Genomic DNA, 8,119 nt, shown 5'->3' with positions numbered 1-8,119 from the left:
ACTCAATTTTCAGTTGGGAAATCGACGCAGCCGATTCTGTTGGAAACAGAGTCAACTCGTTCGTTAACAGTTTGGTTATATAGTGTACTACATATTTATAGGAGGATGAATTCCTTCGATTCCCTCGATCAGCAACACTGCTAGTGACCCCCACTTGCCCCCCATTGCGTCTCCTGCGTTACCTGTCTCCGGGTAACAAAGTAGCTAGGTTGGGATGCGTGGCTTCAGGGCACAGCTCACGACCCCTGCCTTGTAGTGCTCGTTACACCACACCGCACGTTTCCGAGTTTCAGGCTCAGTCCTGGCTCCTCGCTACTTCACCCTGCCACTGGCTCAGGGCTCAGGGTTCTGTGGCTCACGGCTCTCCCGCAGTCCTCTCGCGGCCCCTCACCACCGCTGCTGTTTCGGGCACCCCCTGCAGCTTGAGTCTCCCATCTCCCGTCTTGAGTCTGCCGTCTTCCGTGGAGAGAGGGGAGCGGGGAGCGAGGGCTGCAAGGGGGGTTGAATTGGGCACGAGGCAAGGGGGGCTTGGGGGGGGGCAGCCGACCGTAGGGAGGTCCCCACCCCCGGGCTGATTGGGAGGGGCTAGTGGGGGGGGGTTGCATCAGAGCACCGGCCTTGGGCTGTTTTTGGGCTGGTTTTGGGCTCCCTCGGTTCCTACTGGGGGAGCCCAGTTATATAGCCCTGTAGCCCCTCCTCCCGGCCACCATTTTAGGTTGAATGACCTGGTGGCCGGGAGCTCATTAGTTTTTGGAAATTTTATTGATTACTGTGAGATTTTTGTGGTGTTATTCGACATGTCTGGGGAGGATTATAGAGTTCTTGAGGCGATCCGCCTTCTCAGTGAGGCTGGACGCCTGGACCTGGTCCTAGGTGATGTGCCTGGCGCGGCGCGTCCTCGGCGACAGGCCTCGGCGCGTGTGGCAGCGGTGGTCGCGGCGTGTGTATCGCCGAAGAAGTCGCGGAGGGAGTCGGTGAGTGAGAGGGGCCGCCCGCGCTCTAGGAGAGCGGCCCCGGGTTCTGTGTCGCGTGAGGGGGTGGAGACAGTCGCGCTGCGCGAGGCGGCAATGGGGGATGTTGTGAGGCCGGCTCCCCTGGTCTCTGTGGGGCTGCCGGTGCGGTCGCTTTCGGTCCCCGCTGCCAGTGGCAAGCGGGCCGGTAAGCGCGGAGGCAGGAAGCGTTCGGCTTCTGCCTCCGTGTCGCATGACGCGGACATGCTGAGGGGGGAGTTGGCGGTTGACGCGCATGCGCACGTTGTTTTACCCGGGCCTCGCGCTGGCGGTGTGGATGTGTTGCCGGCTGTTGGGCCTAGTATACAGTTTATTGACCCGGTAGCTTTGGGGGCTCGGGGGGGGGGACTGGCGGTGACTCCTCTTATATGCGCAGGGGCTGGTGGTGATCGCTTCTCGACGCCGGTCCGTTTCTCTGGGGAGGTTGTACATGTCAGTGATGTGGGTGGTGATACAGTACAGACGGCTTTTGTGCCTTATAGCCCCCTGTTGTTTTCTCCCTCTGCTTCAACTCGGGGGGAGGTATTTTCTGTGATCAGTGGTTCCGTGGGGGAGGGGGAGTGGGCACAAATGGAGAGGAGGGCAGGGGCAGGTTTGTTAGGTGAACGGTCTGTGTTGGGTGATGCACAGGAGGCTGGCGTGGGGCTTGTTGGGCCTTCTGGGGGTGGTGCTGCTGATGTTTATTTGCAGGTGAGTGGTGATGGGCAGGTGGGTGTTAGATCTTGGGAGGGTTTGGATGTTTTTCCTTCCTGGGCGGAGGGGATTCGTGACCCGGGCAGGGCTGCTCCTGTCCAGGGCACTGATATGCTGAGTGGTTTTGGGGGCACTTTGAGTTTTCCGGGTTTGCCTGTTGGGGGCAGATCGCTTGGGAGGTTGGAGCAGCCCCGCGCTGATATCCAGCAGACAGGGCAGGGTGGACTGGCATCGGGCCCTGCGTCTAAGATTGTTCAAGGGTTGCTGGACTGGAGTAGTGGAGATGAGGTGGTGGAGCCCTCCCCTCCTCGGGGGGGCTTACCGGTTCAATCTAAGGGGTTTGCTGCTAGGGAGGTTGGTAGGGTACAGTTTCAGGATTCTGGTTTTTGTATGGCTAGTGGTGTTGATAGCTTTGGCCGTTCTGGTAGTAAGGGTCCCGGCACATCAGTTCAGCCTTTTGCTTTGCAGGTCAGGGAGCGTCGTGGAGAGGCAGACTTGGTAGGGTGGAGTGCGGCCCAGTTGCACCGAGGAGAAGGGAGGGTGGAGCCTGGCGCGGCATACCCCGTACCGGCGAGGGACCCCGGCGCGGTCAACATAAGCAGGTCAGGCGCGACCTCGTTGGCCCCAACGTCTTCATTACAGGATCTCGGCGCGGTCAGCAGAAGCAGGTCGGGCGCGGCCTCGCTGGCCCCAACTTCTCTTTCTACAGGTATCAGCGGGGTCGGCAGAAGCGGACCCGGCGCGTCCTCGCTGGCCCCATTGTCAGGCTCTTTGGATATCGGCGGGGTTGGCAGAAGCAGGACCGGCGCGTCCTCGCTGGCCCCACATGTTTCTTTTCATCAGCAAAGGGATTCATCGTTGGTTCAGTTGCACAAATCTGGTCAACGTTTGGGGGAGTACAGACGGGTCCAGTCGGCTCCCCCGCCTCAGATGTCAGTACGGGCTGGTAAGACCCGGGTTGGTTTCAGAAGCCCGTCAAAGGAGTTGGCCCCTCCGAGGTTGGAAGAATCTTTGGTTTTAGATTATGATGAGGAGAGCCCCGAGGAGGGCGAGATACCTGATAAGGGTGCAAGGGGGGGGCTTTTTCACGCTTCTGATGATGTTTTACAGGCACCGGTGGTGGTGCGTCCGAGAGCTACAGTTTCCAGACCAACTCGAGAGAGCGGCCCCGTGGTGAGGGTTCCTCGGTCAGGTGTTGAAGTTGAACAGATGGCATGGAGAGAGAGGCCGGCCCAACTGCCTTTACTGAATCCAGGTGAGCTTGCTGGGCCGCGGAACAAGCCTTTGATGGTTTCTGTTGGAACGGAGGGGCATCTGGCTGGAAGCTTCTTTCCCCCCTGAGACGTGTCCTTTGGGGTGGGCCAGGCGTCTGTGGGACTGTTCGGGGGCCGCTTTGGAGGGCCCTGTTTTTCGACATGTGGATGGTTCCAGGGTGACGGAGTATCAACTGCGCATGGTTTTGCGTAAAGCGCTGCGCTTCATGGGCTTGGATGAGACTCAGTATGGTACACATTCTTTCAGGATTGGGGCAGCTACAGAAGCACATAACAGGGGTTGGTCGCAGCAAGACATTATGTCTCTGGGGCGTTGGTCCTCCAACTGTTTTAGGCGCTATGTGCGTACTGATCCTGTTATGGCGCCTGCGGATGATAGTTTTTCTTGAGTTTGATGCTGCTTTTCTTTTTCAGGTTCTGTGGCCGGCCCCCGTTCTACTGTCATGACGATCTGGATAGTGGGACATTCCTTCATTAGGCGCGCGGAAGATCAAGCTATAAGAAGCTATTTTGGTTCCACACTTGGTTTTAATTCTCGTCTTTTTCATGTTGTATGGAAGGGGAAGGGAGGTATGATCTGGAGGGAGCTTATCCCGGCCTTGAATTCTTGGTTGGTGGGAGGTGTTTGTCCTGACGTGCTGCTCTTACACCTTGGGGAGAATGACCTTTGTGGGGTGAAAGGGGTGGTTTTATTAAGAGCAATGAAGAAGGATCTTTCTCTTATTCGTCAACAATGGGCGGGTTGCCATGTTTTATGGACAGAATTGGTCCCTAGAAGAACCTGGAGGGGTGCGATCAAGCCTAGGGCGATTGACAAGGCGCGAAGGAAGTTGAATCTGGAGGTTTCCCGTTTTTGTAGAGATCTGGGTTTTGGGCGGGTGTCCCATAAGGACATCCGTTATGACAATGTGGAATTCTTTCGCGGCGATGGTGTTCACTTATCTCGTATAGGGATGGATTTATATCTATTGGAATTGCGAGAGGTGCTCTCCAGGTGTTTGAAGATTCAACATTTCTTGGGTTGAGATTCTAGTTCCTTGGTTGGTCGGTTTTGGGGGGCAGAAAGAGAGGAGGGTAATTCCTTCCCCCTCTTTTCTGGGTGGCGGAAATTGGGCGTTCTTGGTCAGCAGGGACATGAAGCTTGTTGGGTTTTTGCTAAAGTTGGGCTATTGGCTGGAAAAGTTTAAAGAGTTGTTTCGCGGGGTGGTTACAAGGTTTTGGGTAATGTAAGTTGTTGGTGGGTAAGTTTTGCAATGTGATGTTTTGCCGTGGGTTGGGATGATATTTAAATGATTATCAGGTTTTGGTATTGTTGAATTGTAATTATGTTGTGCTGGGTGGGGGCGGGGTTTGTGACGTGGTAGGGGCGGGCCTGACGTTTGGGGTTGTAAGGTAACATCTTATTTAGTGAGGACTAGTTTTGTGAGGCGGTTGCCAGGTTGGTATTTTTGTAAATATGCACCTGTTTCAATAAAAGCGGCCTTTTGCACACTTTCAAATTGTCTGGTGTCTGCTCACCCCCCCTCACCCCTCCCTCCCAAGGGGGGCTTGGGGGGGGGCAGCCGACCGTAGGGAGGTCCCCACCCCCGGGCTGATTGGGAGGGGCTAGTGGGGGGGGGTTGCATCAGAGCACCGGCCTTGGGCTGTTTTTGGGCTGGTTTTGGGCTCCCTCGGTTCCTACTGGGGGAGCCCAGTTATATAGCCCTGTAGCCCCTCCTCCCGGCCACCATTTTAGGTTGAATGACCTGGTGGCCGGGAGCTCATTAGTTTTTGGAAATTTTCCCTCCCTCCCTCCCTATTCTCAGTTAGGGTTTTTCTCTTACTTTCCCCGGGTCTTTTACTTATTCATTTATTTATTTATTTTCATTATTTATTTGTTTACCTTCCATAATTTTAGGTTCTTTTGTCGGAACAGGTGGATATGGGGTGACAAAGCATGTTGTTCATTGTCGCTTGGAACAGGTGCCGTGCGGAAATTGGGCGTTCTTGGTCAGCAGGGACATGAAGCTTGTTGGGTTTTTGCTAAAGTTGGGCTATTGGCTGGAAAAGTTTAAAGAGTTGTTTCGCGGGGTGGTTACAAGGTTTTGGGTAATGTAAGTTGTTGGTGGGTAAGTTTTGCAATGTGATGTTTTGCCGTGGGTTGGGATGATATTTAAATGATTATCAGGTTTTGGTATTGTTGAATTGTAATTATGTTGTGCTGGGTGGGGGCGGGGTTTGTGACGTGGTAGGGGCGGGCCTGACGTTTGGGGTTGTAAGGTAACATCTTATTTAGTGAGGACTAGTTTTGTGAGGCGGTTGCCAGGTTGGTATTTTTGTAAATATGCACCTGTTTCAATAAAAGCGGCCTTTTGCACACTTTCAAATTGTCTGGTGTCTGCTCACCCCCCCTCACCCCTCCCTCCCAAGAACACAGGCAGGCAGGAACGCTGCAGCAGCTCCCGCGACTCTCAACGGCTCAGCAGCAGCTCGGCACTCGGCACCCTGCTTATGCTGACATGGGAAGGACTTCTCCAATCTCTGGGAGACATACGTGGCACGCACTCCTTTTCCACTGACTGCTCTGTTTGGAAATCTGGACGCCCTACTGTAGGCCTGTTATCTCACTCGGTGTTTCTGCTGGAGTTACATGGCATGATGGCAGGAGGATGAGTTGCCATTTAGCCTACCTTGTTTATCCCTTTTGAAAGCGAGGAACTCTCGTTTTTTGGGGGGTACACTGCATCAGTAGACCTACAAGATAAAGTGTATTATACTCATACTGTTTTTAATTCATGCCGTACTGAAGATTCAAATCATACTTAATAGGGGAAGCAGCATACTTGGCAGTTCGAAATTATTTCTTCCGCCTGTGTTATTTATTGACCATTGCAGCGCGGCCTCTAGATCACGCTGTAAAAAAGAGTAAATTAGATCACCTATTAACAAGCTTTTGTTTAAATCCAAAAAGGGGACGAACACTGTTCAACCTCAAACAAGAGAAAGGCAAACATACCTTTTGCTAGCAGGACACACACTCAATGCGGGGTGCAGCTTCCTTTCAAGAATCTTTACGGAGCTGCTGGAAAGGAATAAGAATTCAAAATTTGCGAACATACGTGACAAGAATTTTCAATTCTATTAAGGACAAGGAGACGAGGATTATGCTATCTCATTTCTTTATTAGAAATGCCCAGCAGCCAATAAAACAGTAAAAAACTACAGTACCCATGAACACCAGGGTAACAACCATAGAGACCATAGTATAAAAGGTCAGGTAGACAGTCTCTCTTCCTCTTTCTTTGGTGAGGAAACAGTTCAGAGTAAAACAGGAAATCCAAAAACGCAGAACAGCAGGAAAGAAGTCATAGACTGCAGCAGAAGTCCAAAGCGAACGAAGATGCAGGTAAACATAGAACACTGGAACCAGAAGACCATCGAAAGGCGAGAGAAGCCAGGCGTAGCAGAAAACCTCTACTTCAGGTCAGAACCTGAAAAGAGACATAGAGCCGTAATACACATCGCCTCCTTGTCCTTAATAGAATTGAAAATTCTTGTCACGTATGTTCGCAAATTTTGAATTCTATGACAGGACCGGAGGCTCCGATTATTCTTGTTTAAAGCTGATCCACCACAACAGAAGCAATTTGATCAATAGGTTTGAAATAAAACGTTTTGAATATTGAATCAGAAGACCAATCCGCGGCCTTCATAATGTCAAGTAAAGAGACACCCATCGTGAATGCTTTAGAAGCCATCGCCCACGTGCAGAATGTGCACCAAAAATAAAAACATCAATGCCAGCCTCTGACATTAGCCATCTAACCCAGCGAGCTAAAGTAGCTGGGGTAACAGGGCGAAAAGGTTTCTGCAAAGCAATCAACAATTGTCCTTGCATATCTGAACGTAAAGAAGCAGTACTTACTTCATAATCCTTGACACATTGAACAACACAAAGTTTGGGATGAGAAGGAAAAGAAGGATAAATAACCGAAGTAATATCCGTTTTGGTACGCCTGGAAAGGAGAAATGTGACACCGTCTGGTGTAAAACTGCGTCCCGCCAGATCCAAAGCGCGGACATCAGAGACCCGTTTGCAGGAGACTAGACATAACAACATAGCCAGTTAGGCTGACAGCTGCTTACGGTATAACAACGAATTAGGAGGCCAAGCCTCTAAAAATTTTTACACAACGGAAACATCCCATAAAGCGACATACTTAGGACATGAAGGATTCGCCAGACGGATACCCTTCAACAATTTGGCAATAGGAGGGTGTTCACCCGCAAGCTTACCAGCAATATGAATATGGCCCGCCGAAATGGCGGAACGGAAATTGTTGACAGTCCGATAGGCCAACCCGGAGGAAGCAAGAGAAGCCAAAAAATTAATGATCATGGAGACATCCGCCAAAGCGGGATCAACTTCCCGTTGAACACACCAGTCACACCATTACTTCCAGGAACCTCTGTAGTGTTTGTGGGTATTGGGCGACCAGGCTTCACTGATAAATTTGGAAGCGTTGCTAGAAAGGCCCGGGACCGCCCAACGATCCCCGAAATTCGCCATGCCAGCAGATGAAGATAGCCTGATAAAATCAGGGGATGCAGATCGCAGAGAGGATCCAGCAAGAGATTCCACTTCTGGGGAAGAAGAAGCTGCACTGCACAACCCAACTCCAGGAGAACTGGGAACCACGCTTGAGCCCGCCACAGAGGAGCAATCAGAATTCTGACGGATAAAGTTTCGTGCACACCAAGACTCTGGGAATCATCATGAACGGGGACATAGCATAGACCCGATGGCCAAGTCTGCAGAAAAGAATCCGTGGCCAGTGCTGCCGGATCCGGTCTCCAACTGAAGAACAGCGGAATTTGAGTGTTGAGGCGAGAGGCGAACAGTTCGATCTGACACTGGACCCAGATCCGGAGGGGAGAACGGAAAACACGAGGATGAAGACTCCAATCGCTGAAGTCCCGAAGATGATGCGAATTCCAATCCGCAATCTGATTGCTGCGGCTGGGAAGATATTCTGCAATAACAGTGATCTTCTGTTGTAGACAAAAATGCCAAAAATCTTTGGGTATCTCCGCCAAAATTTTGGACTTCGTTCCGCCCAACTTGTTGACATAGCGAACTGCCGAAATGTTGCCCATGCGGGG

The sequence above is a fragment of the Lissotriton helveticus genome, chromosome 6 (genome assembly GCF_964261635.1).
Source record: "Lissotriton helveticus chromosome 6, aLisHel1.1, whole genome shotgun sequence".
NCBI lineage: Eukaryota > Metazoa > Chordata > Amphibia > Caudata > Salamandridae > Lissotriton > Lissotriton helveticus.
Note: the sequence above shows the minus strand (reverse complement) of the source record.